Source organism: Coptis chinensis, chromosome 3 (assembly GCF_015680905.1).
Source record: "Coptis chinensis isolate HL-2020 chromosome 3, ASM1568090v1, whole genome shotgun sequence".
Taxonomy (NCBI): Eukaryota; Viridiplantae; Streptophyta; class Magnoliopsida; order Ranunculales; family Ranunculaceae; genus Coptis; species Coptis chinensis.
In genome coordinates this window covers 55793795-55818688 of record NC_141458.1, presented here as the reverse complement: position 1 = coordinate 55818688, position 24894 = coordinate 55793795, and the positions used below count along the sequence as shown (strand labels likewise).

General features: G+C 37.2%; 1 pseudogene; it reads right to left on the bottom strand.

Annotated features, from left to right (window-relative positions):
* Positions 1 to 23084: 23084 nt before the first annotated feature.
* Positions 23085 to 24540, bottom strand: LOC147510088 (myb-related protein 1-like; annotated as a pseudogene).
* Between the last annotated feature and the right edge of the window lie 354 nt (positions 24541 to 24894).

Sequence of the window (24894 nt, the reverse complement as noted above, 5' to 3'; positions counted from 1 at the left end):
GAGCCTCGGTGGGATCAAAAGGAGGGGGAGAGGCAACACAACGAGAAGGGGAGGAGGAGGAGGCGTCGGATCTGGAGTCCGACATTGGCGAAAGATTTCACAGAAGGAAGAAAGAGAGAATCATACTTTAAAAGAGTAATGCACAGTACAAAAGATAAAGGAAGTAGAGAGGGAAGAAGACCAACTTGTGGAAAAGAGAGTGTGGCAATTACAGAAGCTGGAGCTGAAGGAAAAACCAGGTGAGGAATGCGCGCTGGATCGGAGTAATTAAAAAGGGAAGATGAGGGAGTGGTGGATAAAATAAACCCAGAAGAACGTAGAAGGCAAAATGAGAGAGAAGGAAGAATTGAGCGGGCTTTTATAAGAGGGAAGAACAAAACCATAATTTGAGGGGAGCTAAAATCGAGGAGACACCAAAAGGGACTAGCCAGGGGGTGACGCGTGGAGACACAGAAATCAAAAGGACGCAGGCAGTGAGTGCGTGGGGTGCATGTGAATCCAGCAATGCGAGGGAGGTGGAAGGTCATGGCAGAGAGATAGAATGAGCTGGACTCTCGACTCTCCGATCGCTGGAAGATCGCGGACTCGAGAGGGGGCATCTGTAGTGGTAGGATTAGTGACCATGGATAATCAGTGGGTGGATGCTCTTGAGGCAGTTTAGGACATTTAGCCGCGGCGTACAGGATCAGAGCTAAGGCACATGACCGGCCTACACGTGGAAAAAAGGAGACCGCGAGATGGAGGGATAGGTGGAGGGCTTGGATGGAGGAAGAAACAGATATAAAGAGAGAGAGGAAGAGAGGAAAAAGGGGAGGCCGATTCAGTAAGATACCAAGGAAGACCTAAGAAAAGATAGGAGAGCGACCAATAGAGAGTGAGAGGGGGAATAATGCTTTAAGAGCTAGTGAATAGTGACAGTAATAGGGATTGGGTTGTAATAGACGCCATGTTGGTTCATCAGTCCAGTTCAGTTCTTTGTGATGATGATGCTGAAGAGGACGAGTTCCCTAGCTCGAGTTGCAGATTCAATACTTTCGTTCGACATGTCAGTGTCACTAGAAACAATAAATTTTTTATTAGAATTATATCATTTATCTTAGCCACTATCGCTATATCTAGTATAAGTTTATAATATATTATTTACTAAGCACGTACCGAGGTCACGAGATGGTAATGTCGGGGTTCGAGGTTAAAAATTGTGTCTCAAATGCATACGTTCTTGACGTCAAAGCCAGGATTGCTTCGAGAGAGTACATATAAGGTTAACACAAATTTTTCTCCTAGCCATACTGTCAAAGATTATAATTCAAAATCTAATTAGTATAAGGATACACAGGTAATATTGAAACATTCAAAGCCTAAACCCTAAGTAGAGTAATCCGGAAATAGAAGATGGCGAGATCAATTAAAATATTATCACCAAACGTTCAAATGGGAATAAGGAATAGCATGTTATGTTATTTTTTGGTACTAACCTGATATTGTGCAGAGTGATTTGTTGAAAGCAACAACGAGTACGACCAAAACGGAGCTTTTTTGAAGACATTAATGGTGGTGGGGTTTAGGTGTTTTTTTTTTCAAGATTCTTTGCAAAATGAAGAGAGAGAAAATGAAATAAGGGTTTTATAATTTCAAAAGTGAGGAAAGAGAAAGTGAAATACGGCGTTTGTAATTTTGATGTAACCGGGTTGTATACAGCTGTAACCATTAGAGTTTTCAAATTTTGAAATTGGTGAAATTTGTTTTGGGTCTCGAAACATTCAAATTTTTCGGGGTTAAAATTTGAAAGTTTCAAAAGGGGGCGATGTCGTGGGAAAATATCGTCACTTCGATATTCCATCCCAGATATTGCGATATATCGATAATGGTTATTAGAGTTGGTAAATTGCAGGTTTAAGGCGGGAAAATGAAGGAAGAAGAAAGGTATGGACACACGGCAGTTGGTCATTGGTCAAAGCTCTTCTCAAACACTATATAAAGACTGGAAAGGAAGAAGATCATTCATTCCAAAATCATTACACAAATCTGTAAAAGAAGAACAAGAGAGAGAGAAAGAGAGAAAGAAAATTGTAACCGATAATGTTCAGTAATAACAAGATTCATTTTCATTTCGATTCAATCTTTATCTTCATCTTTAGTTCTTCATTTCTTTTCAGTCAAAGCTAGTTTCTCTTATCATTACAATTAGATTGATTTGGAATTTGATATATTAAAATAATTATATGTAATTAATACAACCTAAAAACATGGGTTGTTACAGATATAAGCTGAAGATCTAACTTCAGACTAACCTTATCTAGCTTAGGACTAACCAACCTCATATTTAAGTGTGTAATGGCAAATAGGGGCACCTGACGCAAATTCTATTGCGTGCAAAATCCAAGATAATACTAAGAAAATAAAATATCTTCGCCAAATGAAAAAAAGGGGTAAAGTACAATTGAATTTTCTATATATGTTGGATAACATGTATGACTTTGCGGAATAAGGTCCTCTTACTTGGTGACCACAAGTCACAACAAAATAATGAAGCGAATGAATTGTATGAAAATATTTTACGTACCTGATTTTTTTTTTAAAAAAATTTATTAAATAAGGACATGTAACCAGTGTTCATAATTCTGAACGAAACGTCGGAATTCCGTCTAATATTTTGATTTTTCAAAAATTCGGAATTCCGAATATAGAGTCGAAATCTTAATAATTCCGAAATTAACTGAAATTCCTAATATAGGGGTCAAAATTTGATGAATTTCGGATTTTGGATTTGTCAGAATTATGAGAATTCCGAAATCCCGAACTATGCATATAACTAAGGTGGTTTTCAAAATGGAACAATATTAGTATTTCTTATTAGAACTTACCTATCAAAATATATTGTCTTTTACTATCTGTTAGAATACCATCTTGGTGACACTGAGACCACGATATTGGCAGCAGATCTATCAGTCACTCTGGTTTTATGACATCCATCAACATTAGATTCTCTGAACCTGCATATAAAAATGCATATCACTTGAGTATTAATTGAACCCATGCACTAATAGCTATGCTCAGATCTTCTAATCAACACCATTTCATAGGTTGAAGATTGAGAATCAATACAAAGATTATCACTTTATACCTATCACTTGAGTTTTAAATTTAAACCCACGTCCCACGCACCAAATGCACATCTATAAATCTTCTAATCAACACCAGTTGAAAGGTTGAAGATTCAGAATCAATAAAAAGACTATGACTATGTATCCACCATAACATTTTTTACAATACGTACATGCTATTCGGATGAATAAAAGAGAATATTTGAATATAGTTACACCGACTTGATAAACATTCGACACGGGTACAATTTCTAATTTGTCGTCAGGTAATCATAGACTTTAGTTTACATAACGCTAAAGAAAGAGATGTTTGATTCCGTCCAAAAGAGGAAAAGGATTGCAAAAATCCTTGTGGTCATGGGGAGACATTGAGAGCAATTCAGACCTTTAAAACTTGATCCTTGGCTCCTTGTCATACAATTAGTAATGTATGTCAAAGATTTTTTTTCTCTTTCTTTGGCATAATGAATAGCTAATTCATCTACTACATGATAAAACATAAAAATATAATTTACCTACGAAATGAACGATAAAACTCAAAAGGTAACTAAACAAAAACTTAATTACGTGTCTAAATTTATCAAAGATTTCTACTCTCAATCCTATTGAGATATAGTGGAGTAGATGATTCGTTCCACTCCTAGTCCTTTCGCATGGTAATGTTCTCTACGTATAAGTAATCTTCTTAAAGTCTAATAAGAGAATTACAAAAAAATAACTAGACTACGATGCAACTACCCACAAGATGGAACTAGTCGACTATTTGAACAACTATAGGAATGTTACGTCGATTCTATGATAAAGAGTTAGAGGGGGATTGATTCCACCTTAACTCGACTTAATCCTACTAACAAAGAATCGCGTAATCCGAATTGAACTGCTTCGCAGAACAATCTGGTTACTCCTAATCCCTAATTACACATGGCATTTCAACCAATTCATAACTAGCATGTGAACGATTACACCCATTCTCATGGTGAACTAATCATTTCTAGAGTGGAAAGGAAATTACGACGACTCTACGATAATCGGAATTAAGCTTTCATGAAGGAGTCTCAACCCCCTCAAATGGAGGTTTAGCCGAGAATCATCACGCTATCATTCCCAATCAAATTCGAACAAGACATGATATAAAGATTTAAACTTTACTTGTTTAAACTCAATTCAAAACTACTCATGCAATAATTGAATTAAACTAATAATGACAAATAATTGAATTTAAGAATTGAACTAAATACGTAAATGGAAAATGAAACTAGATTACCAAGAACACTATTTTATTAATCCAATGAATAATAAAACAATGATTCAAATACTAAATTAATAATCTACTTTGTTCTAAAGTAATTAATTAAACATGAAACTAGATCTAAAACAAGATATGAAAAACTAATTAATTAACTAATTGAAATTCTAAAACTAATTAATGGAAGCTAACTAATCTGGGTCTAACTATCTACTATTAACAAAGAGTCAAGCTCTTGTTTTTATACTTTCAGATCTAAAAATCGTGCATGGGCTTGGAGCCATGTTTTGGCTAGAGAATCAGGCCCAAAACCCAATTCTTTCAGTCCAAAAAGGCCTATTCAGATGCAGTTGGCTTCAATAGACTTTTCATCCAATTTTGCTCCTCTGATTGGCTCAAGGCTTAAACCATTGGAAAGCTCCTTCCGAGCCGGTCGTTTTGACATAAGGTAGGCCCAATTCCGAAGTCTCAGTCCAAAGATACGACCTTTGGAAGTTCTGCTGACTTTGAGTGTTGTTTCTGCCCGCGTCGACTTTTCAACTTTTGACCGGGCTTTAGAAAGGCTTTGTCTTCTTGAATCTTGGCCTTTAATCACAGAACTCCTTAGCAACCAACCTTTACTCCTTTATCTCGCTAAAGTGGCACATTTCTACACATAATGGACTTTGGAGCCTAAAATGCATAAAAACACGTAATCAGTATTAACTCTTAATTATTACTCACATAATTGGTCTAAAAGTATGACTGTTACAGGGTTAAAACTACAGTTTTGGGCTCTTATCAAACCACCCCCAAACAGCATTTTGCTTGTCCTCAAGCAAAGATGAGAAATTAGAATAAGTGACCAAAAATGGAGTTCTATCTACTCTCGTTTTGCTGAGTGCGATTGCATTGACCATATGCAACAAAGCCTTAAACCACTAGGAATTCCCTAGTGGACGAGTTATAGCCTTGTGAGAGTTTTCCAGTGAAGGTACTCACAAACTTCATCTATACTACAACGACTAAGAAATAAAACTATTGTTTCCTTATTCATGCTCTAAATTAACTATACCTCTCACTAGCAATGCATATAGAGTAATCAAGTCGAAACCTAATCTAATATATGCATAATAATCAATCATCTACAATAAACATATATACAATGAGTAATACTATGAAATGTCTAGCGTGTTAAGTTTCTGAAACTTCGAATAAGCGTCCCCTTAAGTAGGTTCTCACAATAATAGTCAAGATACAACACTCTCGATTTTTCCACTCAAGTTTAAGCTACTCCAAAGTGCGATTGGGCACACTTTACCTTACAATCTCAATGACAACAAGGAAGTCGGAGTCGATCAAACACATCTTCCACTTACTATCACATTAACCTATTCCTAATTGAGCTAGAGGTCTTTATTAGGTGTTGCAGGGATTAGGAGATGGTTTAAGAAGGAAGGAAATGGATATTCAAAAAGGACAAGTCTGAGATAATAGAGTCTTCATATTATGTAACTAGAGAAAGCCTTGTTATTTACTTTTGCTTCTACACTTTGTTTTCATCCTTAGCCATATATATTTTTTTCTTTTTCTTTGGCTTTTGACTCCTTTTATTCTATTTTTTTTTTGGAGTTTTTATTTTATTTCTATTTTTTTTTTTCTTTTCTTTGGATGGAAACTTCTTTTCTTTATTTTCTGAAGCAATTAACTAACTTTTGTTTACACAGGTTTTTCTCTTCTTCTTTCTTCCTCATTCTATTCTCAGACTTATCTAAATTGGGTAGGTTGATTTTTTTTTTTTATTTTGTTTTGTTTTGTAACAGGGTAAAGGATTTGTGGTTTATGAAAGGCTAAAGAAAGGCTCGGAGGGGCGACTAGCGGAAAATAATTCACAGGTTTGAATTTCTGGCTATATCGATCCAAAGAGGGCCTAAATTTTCGCTTAGGATATGACATAGTGATCAAGCAAGTGGACGTGTGATTTCCCTATCCCGATTTTACTTCTCCCTTGTGTCATTTCTCAAATGTTTTGCTCATATAAGGCTTTAGGCTATATTCTCACAGGATTTGTAGAATAAGTACTCTAGCCTAGATTTCAGAAACTTACTACCAACAATCATAGATACTCATGTAATATATTTATAAATAGATACAAAGATTATTACCTACATATTAACCTAAGTTTCTAAAAATTATTCTAACGCAAAAGCTACGTGAGACTTCTAGATTATTAAAAGCATAGAGAAAGAAAACAATACCAATATTCCTAAGTGTATAGCATAACTTATTTATTTATTTATTTTGAATTTTTGAAATATTAACTAGAAAACAAATGCATATTATACATATTTATATCCTAATAGATGCCTTAATTACACGTGTTTCTATCCCCCAAAAACAAGAAGCATGAAAGCATTTAAATAAAGAGGGTAAAAAATACCATGGAAACGCATGAAATTTTGAAACATCGCAAAACAAGGTTAAAACATACTAATATAAAACCGACCTTCTATAAGAGTTCCACCCATTATGGGGTTAACAAGAATCAAATTGCTTGGGACATAAGTAGACACTAACTAGAATGAAAACTTACCTTATCTCCCGCTTTATTCATCATCCTCCTCACCCTCTTCTTCTATAAAGAAGTGAGGTTCCTTCGCGTCCTGCCATGCCATGATAATTTGCCGGGCTTCCCGCCATTTATCATCTATTATTGCTAACCTATTAAAGCCACTTGGTCCGGACGGGGTGTAGGGTGCAACCTGATGAGGTTGTATCCTCCACCCTTCCCAAGTCATTATACGGAAAGAGCGAATAATACTATTGGTGGGTCGTCGATTAATGTCGACCGTAATCCAATCCGTGAAACGTGTACAAAAAACAGGAAAGAAACATAGCAGAATACGGAAAATTAGAACAGGCATAAGAAGGTATTTATGCCTCATGCTATGGGCTCGAGCTAAACTAGACATCAAGGTTCTGGGAAGGTCATGGCACATACGTCCCGTGGCTAAAGCAAGGAAGACGCTGCAAGTGACATCATTCACAGAAGAAAAACGCCACTCCCCTAAAATGTTTAGCATGATCCAAAACATAACAGTTCCTATGTTCATTGACAGGCTACCAAAGGCGACGTTATATTCCCCTTGGTCCTCGATACGGAAAATGCCTGCCCCATACGACTCATGAAAAAACTCATAAGTGTAGACATGCATATTATCTACCCAATAGCACCATGGGTCTTGTATTTCAGCGGGCATAGCAAGTCCAAGAACAAATGCTAGCAAGAACCTGGTAATTTCCATTGGTTCATCATCAATGTTGATGGAGAACACTTGTTCTCCATCTGGTCTCTCAAAGAACATGCAGTTATCGTAAAAATAAGATGCTAGTGTTGGAGAATAAAGTTCAGCAGGTCTTACCATAAGCGGTTCCCAGCCTACGTATGTGATTGCCTCGCGAAACCAAGCACCATAAGTAGTGCTTTGGAACAAATCTTCAAAAGACTGTTCCGGTATTATTGTAGGAGATGTCATCTCAAAACGATGCTCTGGAACAGCTGCAAATGATCCGGGAACAACTCGCAGAAAACTGGAAATTTTTGTGTTTACGGAGGTCAGGGCGCAGGTGCGCTCCTCTTGGGCGCAGGTGCGCTCTGATGATTTTCGAGTTCCAGTGTTTGGGCGCGAGTCTCACTCACCTTGGGCGCGGGTGCGCTCAGTGCAAAATTTCTAACAGATGAGTAAGGCGCGAGTGCACTCCTCTGGGGTGCAGGTGCGCTCCGAGGTGCTGATGGTTGAAAAATGAGACGAAACGTGGGAAACGTGGGAGTGAAAGGTGAGTGATGAAAGTTAGGTGTAGTGTGGGTTGTGAGTGTAGAATGAATGAAGTTTATATGGGTTTTAAGTTGCTAAAATGGATCGGGAAGTTGCCAACAAGTTTTTACGGCAGTTTCCGGAAATACTAAAATTTCCAAACCCGAAAACGGAAACAACTCATATTCTTGATTCTTAAACAACCCTAGTATCTTTTAGGTTGAATTTAGGATAGAACCTACTTATTTTATCGAGATTTCATCCTACCATGATATTTATTCATAGATATGCCTAATCGGCCATATTCTCACCCTGACTCCGAAAGAACTTCTAAAAACGAGGGTCATATAAAAATCATGCTGGAATAGATAACACCACCCCCAAACAATTTGGGAAGGTGGGATGAATATTAAACAACCACGCACAATGAAAATAACCGCATTATATTAAAATTGGCATTAAATGCCCTTTCACTACAAAATTCAAATTACGGAATTAAAACTTACATTAAAATAACTAACAATAATAAAACTACAAATAAAAATCATCAAGCTATACTATCCCTAAACACGTCGGTACTGGTAGTGGAGGGCACACGCTCAGGAGATGGCTCCTGAGCTCCTGATAGGCCAGCACTATTCGTCTTTCGGCGACGACGCTCGTGCCTCGATGATGTATCCTCAGAAGGAGAATCCCTGTGAGGTGGGAAGCGTGCAAGCATATCGGCCCTCATCTGTTCCCACCGCTCATCCTCTCGCTGGGTACGGATCTCGAAGTTATGGTGGATAGTAGCCTGTCGAGTCCGGAGGTCTTTGCAGATAGTATTGAGTGAACGCATGTCACAATGAATCAAAGCCATGCGTTCTGCATCTGACCAACACCTCTCCAAAGCATCAGCATCAAAACAAGTCAAGTCCTCCTCATCATCCGAGTCATTCTCATTTCCACCATCCTCCTCATCCTCTACCCTATCCTCAGGCAACCTCCAAAGTCGTTGGACACAATCCTTATAAATACGAAGATTTCGGTGTAGGGTGAGGTAAATCCTATCAGACGTGGGAGTTGCTCTCAACTTCAGCATGATCTTGGTTATTAAAATAGGGAGAGGTGCAATCGACTTTCCCACTCCCCTAATCATGCTAAGCAAAAACTCCAAGATACAGAACTCATACTTCTGCTCCTGGAGTATCCATAGAATGTGGAGGCAGTTCAGACCGATGTCGCTGACCTTCTCCTTCCCTAGGACATTCCTACCAATCCACTGAGCTGTAGCCAGCTGGTTGGTTCTGAGGGATGCCTGGCGAACACAATGTGAGCTCGCATTGTAGTTCCCTTCGGTAACAGTCGCGTTCATCAACGGCTCTACCCCATTATATTGGGACTCCTGTAACGTGGCATCCAGATGGATTCTAGGCGGAATGCCTAGAATCTCAGCCAACAACCCAGCAGTTACTTCCTTCCTCCTCTTTGCCACCGTAATGAAAATTCTACTCCCCTCCAACTCCCTCGTGTTGTAAAACCGTCGGACTAACTCTTCGTGGTAAAAGGCGTCCGTCGAGTACCACAAGCTATTCCAATCTCTACTAATCATTTCGTCACCGTAAAACGGCGCGAAGTGGTCGCCAGTAAATGCTTGCTCCGGCAAAATTCAACGTTGTTGAGCCATTGGAGTTTGAACTGATTTGGGGTTTGTAGAAGGTGTAAGAAGCAATGAGGGACAACCTCACAAAAAAAAAAACGATGGTGGTGGTGGTGTGGTGGTGCGGCAGCTTGAATTTTTTTTTTTTTTTTTAATTTTTCGGTGGTTTTTGATGATTTAAATTGGTGGAGGTGGTGGTGGTACAGTTTTGAGAAGATTTGGAGTGGGTTTGGATGTTTGGCGTGGGTGTATTGGTTTTCTCTTTCTATTTATTTTTTTTTTTTGTTAGGGTTTGAAACATTGTTGGTCGTTAATGGCGGTTTGGAGAAGTGAAGAACGCGACTATTGGTGTGAAGGTAAGGGGCGCAGGTGCGCTGCAGGTGCACGCAGGTTGGGCCCAAGCCCAATTCGAATTTTTCGAATTTTGTCGATTTTTAGCGCGACTTCAAACTAATATTGCCGCTTCGTTACCGGTCCGATTTTTGCGAATGAGATATGGAAATGATCAGGAGAGAATTTCCAATCCAATGATCCATAAAACACTCTATTCCGACCGTGGATGACATATAAGATAGTGGAAAATGCCTCGAAGTGCGTACATGACGTAAGTTATGCGAACGAATGAACTCTAAATTCATAGATTATGTCAACCCGAATTGAAATACAATTAAACGGCCTAAGCAACTCTAATGGGACATCAAACATTCGAAGACAGAAACACGAACACCCCACCCCCAAACAAATTTTTTTTTTACAATAGAGTTTAGAAATTTTGTTTTTAAATTTTTCTTTTAAAATCAATTCCTAGATTACTATGTTTATTATTTAAATTTTATATATTTTATATATATATATATATTTTATATATATATTTTTTACTTTTATAAGGAAAAACAATAAGAAATAAGGACATAATTCCAAGAGTGGAAAACATGAATTATGTTAAACGTGGACTTATCCGTTTATTATTTAATATATATATATAAATAAAGGAAATTAAATATATTTATAGTATACTCGAGACTTTATCTAAACATATGTATGAACATGCAGTTTATCATATATTAACAACCGAAATAGTTGTGGATCATTCCATAAATAAATATCATAGAAAACATATCCAAACACAATCAAGCACCAAGACTTCCTATGACGCAACCTAGTGAACTGAAATCAAAGTCGTATAGACCTATAACGTAACCTAGCATGCACCTTCTTTTTCATCTTTGAACGAGAGGGTGTCCTAGTGAATAAGTGTGGAAAAGTGAATGGTTGTGGAAACTATGGTGGATATGGATAAGTTATAGAAGGAAAGCATGTAAACAATGAGGATGTGGGTTTAGCACAAAACTCATTCATGGTGTAGGTAGGGACTGTCTCAAGTCTGAAAATAAAGGTGTCAAATGGTTTGTCCTTCTGAAGTATTTGTTTACTAGGTGGATTTAAAAATTATGAAGCACGGGGAGAAACAAAAAAGGATCGAGTGCAAACTCGAGATTCCTTTGAAAGGGTGGAAGGAGGGGAGTCAAGGTGGATGTTGTGCAAAGTAGTTCTTGATAGGGTGAATCATCACCTGCTCTAAGAAACTCATCGAATTCATCATCTAGATTGGTTATATCCACATTACTATGGTAGTCTTCTATATCTTTGAGAAAGTCATCTATCTCGTCTTCATCCATAATATGTGTATCGACTACTGTAGGGATGAAAATGTTAGAGTCTGAACTTCCAAAGGAAAGAAATTTGGGCATATGATTATCAGGGAACGTGCTGTTGAAATAATCTCGAGCGAAGCTCTCGATCATGCTAACCTCTCCATCCATAGACGAATCGGGTAAATGTGTCTTTGTTTTAAAAACATTTACTTCAACAGCAAGATGGCCAAAAGACATGGACATTGAACCATCGCGGCAATTAATGAGCGCATTGGCAGTTGCCAGGAAAGGACGCCCTAAGATGATCGGGACAAAGTCGTTAGCGACTTCTGTATCGAGGATGACAAAATCAGCCGGATAGTAGAAATCCTGAACTTTTACCAACACATTTTCGACCACACCCTTAGGATACTTAATAGACCGATCAGCTAATTGCAACGTCATTTTAGTGGGTTGCATCTTGTCTAGACCTATTTGTCTATACAAATAAAACGGGAGTAAGTTAACACTAGCCCCGTGTCTAATAACGGCGGTTAGTCAGATAGGAATCTCCTAAGGTGCATTATGCGATGGGGCGACCGAGGTCCTTGTACTTAACAATTCCATTATGTTCGCGATAGAGTTGGGAATTGTTACTGTTAAAAGGCGTCTTTTGGTATATTGGTCTTACGCCTAGTAGTACCTGACTCCTTAAGAAACTTAGCATGGTGTAGTGGCTTTTTAATAGCTTCGAGGAAGGGAAGGTTTATAGTTAGATTCTTGAAAACGTCCCTAATCTCCTCATAATTTGTATCCCTAGTTAACATGGCTAATTTTTGTAGAAACGGTGGTTTCTCTCTATATTTAGCAATGGTATCACCTGGATGTTTAACCTTGGCTTTCTGTTTCTTAGGTTGTGTTGTAACCGGTACCTCTACAGTGGTAGGCTCTTCAGTTTCTATTTCGGTATCTAGTAAAATAGCAGGTGTAGGGGCTACTGGTGGGGTAACTATAGGCATAGTTACTTTGTTATCAACCACTCTGCTAGAACGGAGAGTTGTGATGTCATTTAGCTCACCTACATTTTCATATTCATTACTAGTATTATCGGTTACCTCAAAGGCTGTGTTTGTTATTTTAGGATTAGGTATTGCGTGACCTGGAAACACACCTTTGGGTTGGGCTTTATCTTGGGCCAACTGTTGTCTTAAATTATTAACGGATTGTAGAAGCTGTTGGTTAGATTGAGCCATGGTTTGGAAAAGTTTTTGGCTCACTTGTATGAAGGTGTCAAGACGATCCGGTTGTGTGGGTGTAGTAGTCACGGGTGGTGTGACTAGAACTATCTCGTGTGAATTATTTATGGGCGGATTTTGATAGTTATTATTTACCGGAACGATACCTCTATTAGCATTATAATTATTATAACTACCTTGACCTTGTGCTTGACCTTGTCGAGGTTGCACTTGGTTGTTATAATTATTATAATTACCCTGACCCTGTCCTTGTCGTGGTGGAGCTTGGATAAAACTGTGCGTTGGCCTAACATATTGATTATTGTACCCTGGAGGTGTGACGTGTTAGGTATTTCTCCAACCGAAGTTGGGATTTTGTCTCCAAGGGGCGTTAGGTTCACTATTAATGGAACACACTGTTTCATAGGCTATAGGACGATGGGGAGTCGGGATGCTCAGGACTCCAACAGAAACTACATGGATTTGAATTTACATTCATGACGGGGATATGCTTTTGTTGAACAGAAATGGCCTCTACCTTTTTAGTGAGTGATTCAATTAGAGTTTTAAGCTCGGGATCGTGTTTAATTTCAAACATACCGGTGGCCTTAACTATATTAGAAGAACTAGCAGAGCGGTGGATATCGTCACTACCCCCCTAGTTGTTATTTTGCTTAGTTTGATCCTCTAAAAATTTATAAGCCTCCGAGGCTCCTTTACTTAAGAAACTACCCCCCATTCATTATGTCAAGGACTTCTTTATGGTGGTGTAGAAGTACTTTGAAAAAGGCACGAACTAACGTGTCTTTCGCTAGGTTATGATGTGGACACTCTATAAGGAGATCGGTGAAACGATTCCAAGCCTCTGAAAATGATTCGTGAGAATTTTGTCGAAATAAATGAATCTTGGAAAGCATCTCATCCGTCTTTAGGGGTGGGTAAAAATGTTCTATAAACAGCTGAACAAGTTTAGCCCACGAGTCCACAGAATTAGGCGCTTGGGTAGTTAACTAAGACGCCGCCTTATCGACTAAGGTTAAAGGGAATACCCTCAGTTTAATTTGTTCCGCACCAACCGTAGGATGGTGGAATGTTGTTATGACTTGTTCAATCCTACGCATGTGCTGATAAGGTTTTTCATGGTCTAAACGGGTAACAAATTAAAAATATTTGGGGGGATTCGGAAATCCCCCACTGGGTCTGCTAGAACGATGCAAGATTTAGGGCTATCGCTCAAGGCTTTGTAGAAGTCAGAGAGAGGAGTCTCTCCTTCTTCAGGCATTATATCAGGTGGTGTGTGTGAAATAGTAGCTAGAGGTGTAGTAAGTGGTATACTAGATAGGTGTGCTTGTTGATGTTGCCGTGTAATTATGTTAGGTGTTTTTGTTCGACCAGACCTTAATCTCATACAAGGTTAAGACAAAACTTAACTAAACACAACAACCTCCAAACAATCCTGATATACTAGTATAAACCTCTAACAGGAGATGCGAGGTGTGGAAGAAAGGAATACCTGATTGTTTCCTTGCTTCGCTTATGAATAACATCTTGTTTACACGTGTTCAGTGTATATAACAAGTTAAAACACTGAAAAACTTGAAAAATCGAAGTTCAAATCAAACCTGTGGAAATCCGGCAAAATTCAGCTTAGGGCGCGGGTGCGCTCACTTTGGGCGCAAGTGCGCTCAGTGTAAACTTCACATTACAGTGTTTGAGCGTGGGTCGCCCACGGTTTGTGCGCGGTCGCTTCAGCTTCCAGTAACTTTAGCGCAGGCACGCTCCTTTGGGGCCCAGGTGCGCTCCGTGCAAATTTTTTTTTATTTTGTTCGAGGAAGTTTAATGCTGAAAAAGGCAACCACAGTTAGAATCGAACAAGGGTGGGTGGGTGAAATGGGACTTTAAGAAGAGTACTTATAATACGAAAACGATCCGAAAGTGAAACTAAGATGGCAGCGGCGCCATTTGATAAAACATAAAAAAATAATTTACCTACGAAATGAACGATAAAACTCAAAACGTAAGTAAACTAAAACTTAATTACGTGTCTAAATTTATCAAAGATTTCTACTCTCAATCCTATTGAGATATAGTGGAGTAGATGTTTCATTCCACTTCTAGTCCTTTCGCATGGTAATGTTCTCTACGTATAAGTAATCTTCTTAAAGTCTAATGAGAGAATTACGAAATGATAACTAGACTACGATGCAACTAGTGGACTATTTGAACAACTATGGGAATGCTACGTCGATTCTATGATAAGGAGTTAGAGGGGGATTGATTCCACCTTAACTCGACATAATCCTAGTAACAAAGAATCATCGTAATCCGAATTGAACTGCTTCGCAGAACAATCCGGTTACTCCTAATCCCTAATTACACATTGCATTTCTACCAATTCGTAACTAACATGTGAACGATTACACCCATTCTCATGGTGAACTAATCATTTCTAGAGTGGAAATAAAATTACGACGACTCTACGATAATCGGAATCAAGCTTTCATCAAGGCGACTAAACCTCCATTCAAACCCCCTCTAATGGAGGTTTAGTCGAGAATCATCACACTATCATTCCCAATCAAATTCGAACAAGACATGATATAACGATTTGAACTTTACTTGTTTAAACTCAATTCAAAACTACTCATGCAATAATTGAATTAAACTAATAATGACAAATAATTGAATCTAAGAATTGAACTAAATACGTAAATGGAACATGAAACTAGATTACCAAGAACACTATTTTATTAATCTAATGAATAATAAAACAATGATTCAAATACTAAATTAATAATATACTTTGTTCTAAAGTAATTAATTAAACATGAAACTAGATCTAAAACAAGATAAGAAAAACTAATTAATTAACTAATTGAAATTCTAAAACTAATTAATGGAGGCTAACTAATCTAGGTCTAACTATCTACTATTAACAAAGAGTCAAGCTCTTGTTTTTATACTTTCAGATCCAAAAATCGTGCATGGGCTTGGAGCCATGTTTTGGGCCAGAGAATCAGGCCCAAAACCCAATTCTTTCAGTCCAAAAAGGCCTCTTCAGATGTAGTTGGCTTCAACAGACTTTTCATCCACTTTTTCTCCTCTGATTGGATCAAGGCTTAGACCATTGGAAAGCTCTTTCCGAGCCGGTCGTTTTGACATAAGGTAGTCCCAATTCTGAGGTCTGAGTCCAAAGATACGGCCTTCAGAAATTCTGCTGACTTTGAGTGCTGTTTCTGCCCGCATCGACTTTTCAGGTTTTGACTTGGCTTTAGAAAGGCTTTGTCTTCTTGAATCTTGGTCTTTAATCACAGAACTCCTTAGCAACCGACCTTTACTCCTTTATCTCGCTAAAGTGGCACATTTCTGCACATAATGGACTTTGAAGCCTGAAATGCATAAAAACACATAATCAATATTAAGTCTTATTATTACTCACATAATTGGTCTAAAAGTATGATTATTACAGGGTTAAAACTACAGTTTTAGGCTCTTATCATTACACATAAAGTGTGGTGGCCAAATATCGTACATACCGATATTCGCCATTATTTCACTAATTTCAGATACAATATCGACATGAGGGCCGATATATTCATGATAAATTTCAGGTACAAATGAAAGAGACAAGAAGGGACACATGTAAAAAAGCTATTGGATGGACACATGTGGAACAACTATAAAAGGAGTGAAGACAGAAGAGAGAGGGAGAGATTCATATTGAGACACTTTACTTTTTTTGTTTCTCACGTGTAAATAGAGAGAGAAAGAGTGAACAGTTGTAAAAAAACACACCATTAATGGAATAAGAAAGATTTTTGTTAATTTTATCTATCTCTTCTTGCAAATTACATTGGCGCCGTCTGTGCATCGAAGACAAGAAAACTTTGCTTTTCTTCTTCTTCGATTTCGAATCTTCGTTTTGATGAATGAGAGTTTGATTAGTCAATGAAGTGTTTCTTACTTTCCACCATTAAAGCTTCATGAGAATGATGATGCATTCTGATGGAAAAGATGGGGTATCCAAACTAAAGTCAGATAAGTTTTTCTTAAACTCCTTAAATTGTTTTCTCTAAGTTCATTTTCTATTATATAAATTGATAATGGGTTACTTGGTTATGAAGTGGTGATGGTGAATCTTGTATGGGAAGATGGTCGGTTGGGATAATTTTTAGGGTTCGCTGTATTTGAAGAAATGAGATAAAGATAAATATTTTGTGAATTTGGTGAAAGCCGATACTGATAAATCATTTGGGGACTGATATAACTCATTTACATGGGGTAACATGTGTTGAATTTTTCAATCCAAAATAGGATTTTGACAATTAAAATTTTGAGTTCATAATACGATTTGATAAATGAAAATTTTGAATTCGAAATAGGATTTGATTTTAATAAATAAAATTTTTGAATCCAAAAGTAAGATTTTGACAATTAAATTTTTTGAGTTTGAAATAAGATTTGATAAATGAAACTTTGGATAAAAGAAAATTTTGAACTCTTAATCCAATCTCCACTTGATCGATCCATATTGTCATTAAAAAGTCGCCCCCAAGCAATAATTTCATATCGGTATTTTCTTCACCTTAAAACATTAATGAAATATCATAAATATAATTTTTGTCCCCAAGTGATTTTTTTATAACAGCTCCAAATATTTATCTGCCATCGGCTCCAAATGGTTTGTTCATATCGGATATCGACATATCAACCCCAAGTGATTATCTCTAATTTAGCCAATCCACTATCAGCCTCTTATATCTTGACCTTGAAATGATATATCTCCAAGTGCGCAATTTCGATACCCAGTATCGAAATATTTAGACCAGTATCGGTATCGAATTTCCTTCTTTCGAATGAGTATCTCTCTTCTTCTCCAAAAGTTCATAAATTAGAGTACTCCATAAATTATTACCATCTCTATATTTTTCCAATTCTATATTAAACACTTGGTTATTACCCCTGATTCATGACTAACCCGAACAAACAACAAAAAAGGAGAGAATCTCATCAATATAATCAAGCTCCAGAACCCATCATCTCAAGCTTTATCAGTAAACCCCAACATTTATATAACTAAGGTTTATCATCAACACTATTAGAAACAAAAAAAAAATTGAGTTCGCATCACTCTTCAATCACGCCAAATCAGTTTATATTCACCAAATTTGCCTCTACTTCCTTATTCTTAACATGATATTGGCACTTAAAGTTCGGATCCAAAATTGGTATCACATTGGTGGAGTCTTTGATGTCGAACTTTGGTTTGTTAAGTTGGTATCGAACTTGCTTATCGAAAGTCTCCCCCAGTATCGGTATCGACCATGGCAAGTCGCCCCCAGTATCAAACTTTGTTTTTGGTCTCGAGCATCAACTTTGATACTAGTCTGGTCTCGAGTATCGACTTCGATACTGGTCTGGTCTTGAATCTGTGGGTATGGAATTGAAGTACCAGTATCAGTTTCGAAGTTGAAGTTTGGTATGGGTCTCGAACTTGGCTGGCTGGCTGCTGGGGTATCAGTATGGGAATCAAACTTTTGTCTATTGTCTCACTTGTCTGTTAGAACGCAAGATGCCCCCAAGTATTGGTTCAGTATTATCTTCGAAGTTGGGTATCAGATTTTTTTGTTCAGTATTGTCTTCGAAGTTGGGTATTGAATTTTTTGGTTCAGTATTGTCTTCGAAGTTGGGTATCGGATTTTTTGTTGTGGGTATCGAAAATTTCATTTTATGGTGATACAAGTCTAAGTATCGCCGATACTCTCTTTTTTGTTGAGGGTATCAAAAATTTCATTTTCTGGTGATACAAGTTTAAGTATCGCCGATACTCTCTTTTTTGTTGAGGGTATCGAAAATTTCATTTTCTGGTGATACAAAGATGTCATATCAGAAATTTCATTTCAAAGTTATATATGTCGGTGGATGCACAGTATCGGATAAAAGGATATATCGGATGAATAGTGTATATGAAGAGTGCGGATGCACACAATCGGATAAAACGATATATCGGATGAATAATGTATATGAAGAGTGCGGATGCACACTATCGGATAAAACGATATATCGGATGAATAGTGTATATGCACACTATCGGATAAAATGATATATTGGATGAATAGTGTATATGAAGAATGCAGATGTATAGTATCGGATGAACAGTAAAAAAAAAACTTTATATTGTTTCTCGAAATCTTCAAATTTTCACTTATAAAATTTGAAAATTTCGAGAGGGTGATGTGGTGGCCAAATATCGTACATACCAATATTCGCCATTATTTCAATAATTTTTGATACAATATCGGCATGAGGGCCAATATATTCATAATAAATTTCAGGTACAAATGAAAGAGATAAGGAGGGACACATGTAAAAAAGCTATTGGATGGACACATGTGGAACAACTATAAAAGGAGTGAAGACAAAAGAGAGAGGGAGAGATTCATATTGAGACACTTTACTTTTTCTATTTCTCACATGTAAATAGAGAGAGAAAGAGTGAACAGTTGTAAAAAAACACACCATTAATGGAATAAGAAAGTGCTTTGTTAATTTTATCTATCTCTTCTTGCATCTTACATAAAGTATTTATAAGATAACATGCACAATGGGTTGTACCTAAACTTACATCCCGGCTCGAGAATCACTTCGAAAATGGCTTATAGTTTCATCTGAGAAAAGATCTGCAAACACCAGTTGTCCGAGCTCATGCAAGTAGAGATGCTAAGGCATCAACCACCCTGTTAGCTTCTCAGTGAAAAAGCATGACTGCGAAATCATCGAGTGTTGTTAACATGTTTAATTTGTTCCATAACACCTTAAACCACCTATCAAGGAGTTTGCATCTATAATTACAAAATTTGTTGAATACGATATGAATATCCCAAGGTTTGTAACCAAGGATAAACAAAGTACTGCCATACCCAAGGTACACCATTTGGAACCGCTCTGTCATGTTTCAGCAGCTTGACCATGTGATTAAACTCCGGGTACGAACCTGCAAAAGGTAAACCCAAAAAACAAAGGTTAAAATCAATCAAATATAATTAACAATAAAGTTCTGGAAAAAGTGAACATATATATAATGTCAATTCAAGTATGTATTTAAGTTCCTTGATGTTTAACAATTTTATTGAATGGCGAGCATTGGCACATCTTGATTAAGTACATAAAATATATACTAACACATCATTAGACTAAACTCTTGCTACAGGGTGCATCTTGTTCAAAGATAGTCGTCACTCAAGTTTGGCCTTGCTACATGCATGGCTGCGAGACGCTTGAGGTTGCATTCCAATTCATCCGGCTTTGAATCCCCAAAGGAAGTGAGAAAATACCTATTCTTTGTATAACCCAAAGCAAACCATTGTTAAATTAGTGTCTGATAAAAACAATTCATATACCTTTCAATAAATGAGAAACAGGCCTCACAGCAGCTATAGCAACTGCATTGGCAAGTAGTTCAATTGCTGATAGATCAGATTAAGTCAATAGATCCTAGGCTACTGATTTGAATATCATTATTACATTTAGTTTGGGAAAAACTTTAGTATATATGGAAAAAGAAGCAACATGTGCAAAACAGCCTAAAGCCCATGATATAGTAAAAGGAAAATAATAAATTGCGCCTAGTTAAGACATTAGTTATTGTTTCAGCTGCACCAAAACCAATAGTTGCAATTAAGGAGTAGATACATGCTCAAATTTTATCATCAACTCCATTTCCCAAACAAAAAATCAACCCTGTTCAATGTGATTTTGAGTCAAGATGACCAGCTACCATTTCTTATATTAGCATTAACGGATTCAATAGTTACTATACCAAATCCTAACCTTTTTTTTTTCACACTGAATTCAATGCCTATTCACAACTTTAAATCTATATAACCAAATCAGACATAATTAAAAAGGATTCGAGTTCTTCTTCCACTATGGGAAGAATCCTTGCGAACTTCGTAGCTCGAATGAAAAGGATAGAACTTTTCAGAAGAAAATACACCCTTAAAGAATGTCAAGAAGAAAATCACTAACCAGTATATATAAAGTTGCTCGATAAAAATCCCCAGAATCCCAAACCTAATACTTCAGGTAGAAAATCGGAAAACTCAGAGACACACCCAATAGCGAAGGCTCAAATGTACACATAATTTAACTGAACTTTACATGAGAGACTTAATGCAACTTACCTTGAAAGATTAAAACTGAAAGCCTCAGAAGATAAACATCATCCAATCTGCCACTGCAACAATAGGCAAAAACCATTGAAGGAACTCAACTTCATGTACTATTAAGTGTCATAATTTAGAAAAATAATATTTTGCTTCGAATGGCAGTTCAATTCAAATTGGATTTATATTACATTTTACTATATTATGAACCTTAAGATCGTGAAAATTGAACAACATCAAAGTGCCTTGATCCACCAAACTGAGCCATGGGTATTCTCGAGAAACCAAAATACCATAGATCACAACCTCCTAATCCACAAGTGTCTTGCATGCATTTAAACCAAGCAAGAAAACATGTTACCTTGAGAACTGGTTCGCCATTGTTAGATGGAACAAATTGCTTTGACATTGTAGGTATCTGCGCAGTGTAGCTCTTCCAGCAGCAAACTTCGCAAACTGCTCTTGCATGTTATCAACATCATTATACACATTACACTTCCATTGTCCATAATAAATTGTTCCTAACACTCACGCTTCTGTAACGACCTTTACATTGGCAGTAAGAAAATAAGAATGACACAACACCGGTTCAAAATTTATGGAAAAACACAACCGTAATACATACACAATCAATTAACCAAAAAAACCATACTCACTTCTTTGATAAACCAAAGGGAACATGTTAGAATATTCCAACGTACATTTACTTGAGATGACGAAGAAGAAAAACTCATATATAGACTACCATCATAGCATGGATCTAAAATGTGGCCACTATATATTATTTATTGAAGTATATAACTAATATTCCAAATGAAGAATTTACAAAAGATGTACCTTTGGAAAATGCCTGAGGGCCAACAAAACCTGCCGTCTTGAATCAGAACTGCAAAGGGTGTCATTAGGGTCCCATAACAATACAGTTCAAATAAGAGTAATGTTTATCGTGCCCTACATTAAAAAAGATAGAGATGGAAAGGTATACCTGGAAAGCCCACATAGTTCCCACAAAATCCATAAGAGATCGTCAGATTGTGGAGTTGATGCAAGCAGAAGGTCTATGGCATTCACCTGCAATCAAAAGTACTGATCTAAGACACTATATGTTCAGCAGCAAAGGATCAAATAAGCTAAGAAATTGGGGAGTCATTTGACTTAACACATTGGATGTAGCATTGTGAAAGCAAGTTCCTAGAAAGGCGAAACAAAAAAGTTTGATAAAAGTTGTTCTCTCGCTGCTCTTCATCTTGTCACAGATGGAAACCCAATAATGAAAAAATGGGTACTGAACGACCATTAGAAAATGCAAAAATGGAAAACGGAAATTGGATTCCCCATTATGTTGGTTTGCATTTGGAAGAGACTTCTTGTATAATAGAACTCCCCATGTCATAATCTGACATTGATTATGAAAGTTACCTTCAAAGCTGTTCCAAGCCTTCCACGCTGTTTTTCACGCACCACTAAGAGCATGTTATACTTGGATGACTTCATATCCAACCATCTCTCAAGCTCTTTGTAATTCTCCTCAAACAAATCTGGACCATTGCAAGATTTTGGTCCAGATTCACCGTCCTTGCTTGAATCATCTACTGTTGCAATTACATCTTCAATTGGCATCTCCTCACCCTGAAAAATATAGAAACTTAATTAACCACTGAAAATGCCCTCAAACACAACATGACAAAGGACTTCCCCAGAGCAAGGAAAAACAACATAAAAAAACTATCGAGTTTTTCTAGACATTCTATTGTTCAAGGAGGAAATAGTAAAGCCAAAGCTTGAATTAAGGTCCATAATTTTGTTATATTTTAGTCTTATCTGGGACCTCTAATTATCATTCTCCACCTAATACCTAGAAAAGGCTTTGCAGTGGGAAACTCTACACCGAAGCTATAAAGCACATCAACAAATGCCGCAAAATTTCAAAATAGGCAAAATAGATAATAATAAATCTACAATACCAGGCAACTTTATGCAAACTAGTCTTGAGAAGAATTAAGTGAAAAATCATACAACAATCACAATAATAATAAAAGTAGAGAAAGTCATTCCCACCTTAGTAGAGTCGATCTCCGCAAGTGCTAGTCCTTTTTTGTATAGTGAATGCAAATGGAATGATTTTCGAACACTTCATCTTAGAACAGCCAAAAACTCAACTTAGATTGTTGAATACACCATACGACTTCCTCTTTACAAAATTATTCCGAAACCCAAAGATGGAAAACAATGGTATGCGGATATTCCCCGTAAATGGTAGTAAAACATCATTCTTTCAGTGTTTTTTCCTATTAAGAAGGAAGGAAATAGATTGTTCTCATTCATGTTTCGACACCACTGAGGCTCATTTGTTTCACACTGCGGCTCCTCTCTTGATCCCATAGTTACCTTATCATTTATATTATCAGTGTGATGATGATAGGGTGTCAACCTGATGCAGGGGATTTCTTGGTCCTTCTGAGATCCCTCGCATGATGAGGTCAAGCAACTGTCCATCAAACCATCTGGTGGCCCAGATTTGAGGCATTGATTGGATAATTTGGAGACCAGTTGGGAGATGTGCACTTTGGCATCCTCTAGTCTCGCACAAACTCCTAGTTTTTGTTTTCCAAGTGTCTCCTAGGCTTTGTCTAGAACCAACTGTAGATATTTTCCCTGGGCTTCTATCCGTAGTTGTAAATGTTGTTGCACCTACATATAGAATAGGCGTTCCGTTGATTATAAGTTTAGCACATATATCACATGCATTCACTCTCAGCTATTTAACATTTTGTTAGATGATGATGATGCTGATGATGGTAATGGTAACTCATTAAACTATTACCTCAAGCTGTTCGTTTAGCCTTCTTTGCACTTCGATTTGCATCTCTAATGCTTCACTTATCTGCAAGCTTCTGATACATTTAAGTTTTTCTGTCAGTTCAGGTCAAAGCCAAAGAATGTATATACAAAGATTTTTTGGTACTCGAAGTGTTACTTGTTTGTTTGGGATCTTGTAGTGAGTGCCCCACTTGCATCACACATCATATCCCCTGCTTCCGCACCCATAAAACCTGTCACAATAAGTTAATGCCTTCATTAAAATTTAAAATTTGTAATGTGGGTATTATGAATAATGAGGTACTATATGTACTTTGTTTAAAGATGAAGTTGGAATACTCGAAAAGGTGTTATCCTACCCGCTCTGTTGTTCCCTGCATTAGCTTGTCCATGGAGATTCTTGTTGAGCATGTATTTCGGAAATTAGACAAAATTGATTTGGTCTTATGCTGTCTAGTAGATTATTAGTCATACGTAATCCTCAATGAAATATTTGGGAAGTTTTCTTCCATATACTTTACCTGTAAATGGCTCTTTAGATGGTATAGGGTAAGTCATGGAATCCCCATGAGCTTTATAACCGTCTTTGGTGTTGCCTCTGTGACAAACATATAAAAGGTTGAATTAGCAGAATAAGACGCTGGTGCATGTTCATGAAATTAGCTTATATAGAAAGGTAAAGAAAGAGATACTCACTGTATGCTCCTCCAAGCTGATTGACAACTTCTATGAAATGCTCGTGTAGCTCAGGCGTCCATTTTAATCTAGGCTTAGCATCAGTAGAGAGAACCAATCCTGTGTCACCGCAAGCATTTCCTCCTCCTTGCTGGAAAACATGCTGTTTTTCTGGAAACCTTGAGAAAGATAGTTGTTTTTCCCGTTCTGGTGATTGTGATGATACATATCCTTTCTTTTTACTGAGATTGTAATTGGCCGGATAAATGAGAATTAAGACAATATTACAGGTAAATAATAGTCACAACACAACACAAATTAAAGGGATACTCAGTTCGTGCATACCTTGCCTTTTCTCTCCTTTTGATATATTGTTTCACGTTAGGACGGACTCTATAATATTGTTACTCAAATGATTGAGACCTTTAGCTGCTTCTGATCTTTGACCCTCTTCCACATAACAAAGGGTGTCTGGGGTTGTCATTTTAAAGGGACAACAAAAATAGATCGGAGAGAAGGCATAGATCGAATATCGAACAAAAATGATGGGCCACTCGATCCAATTCAATCTTCATAGCGACT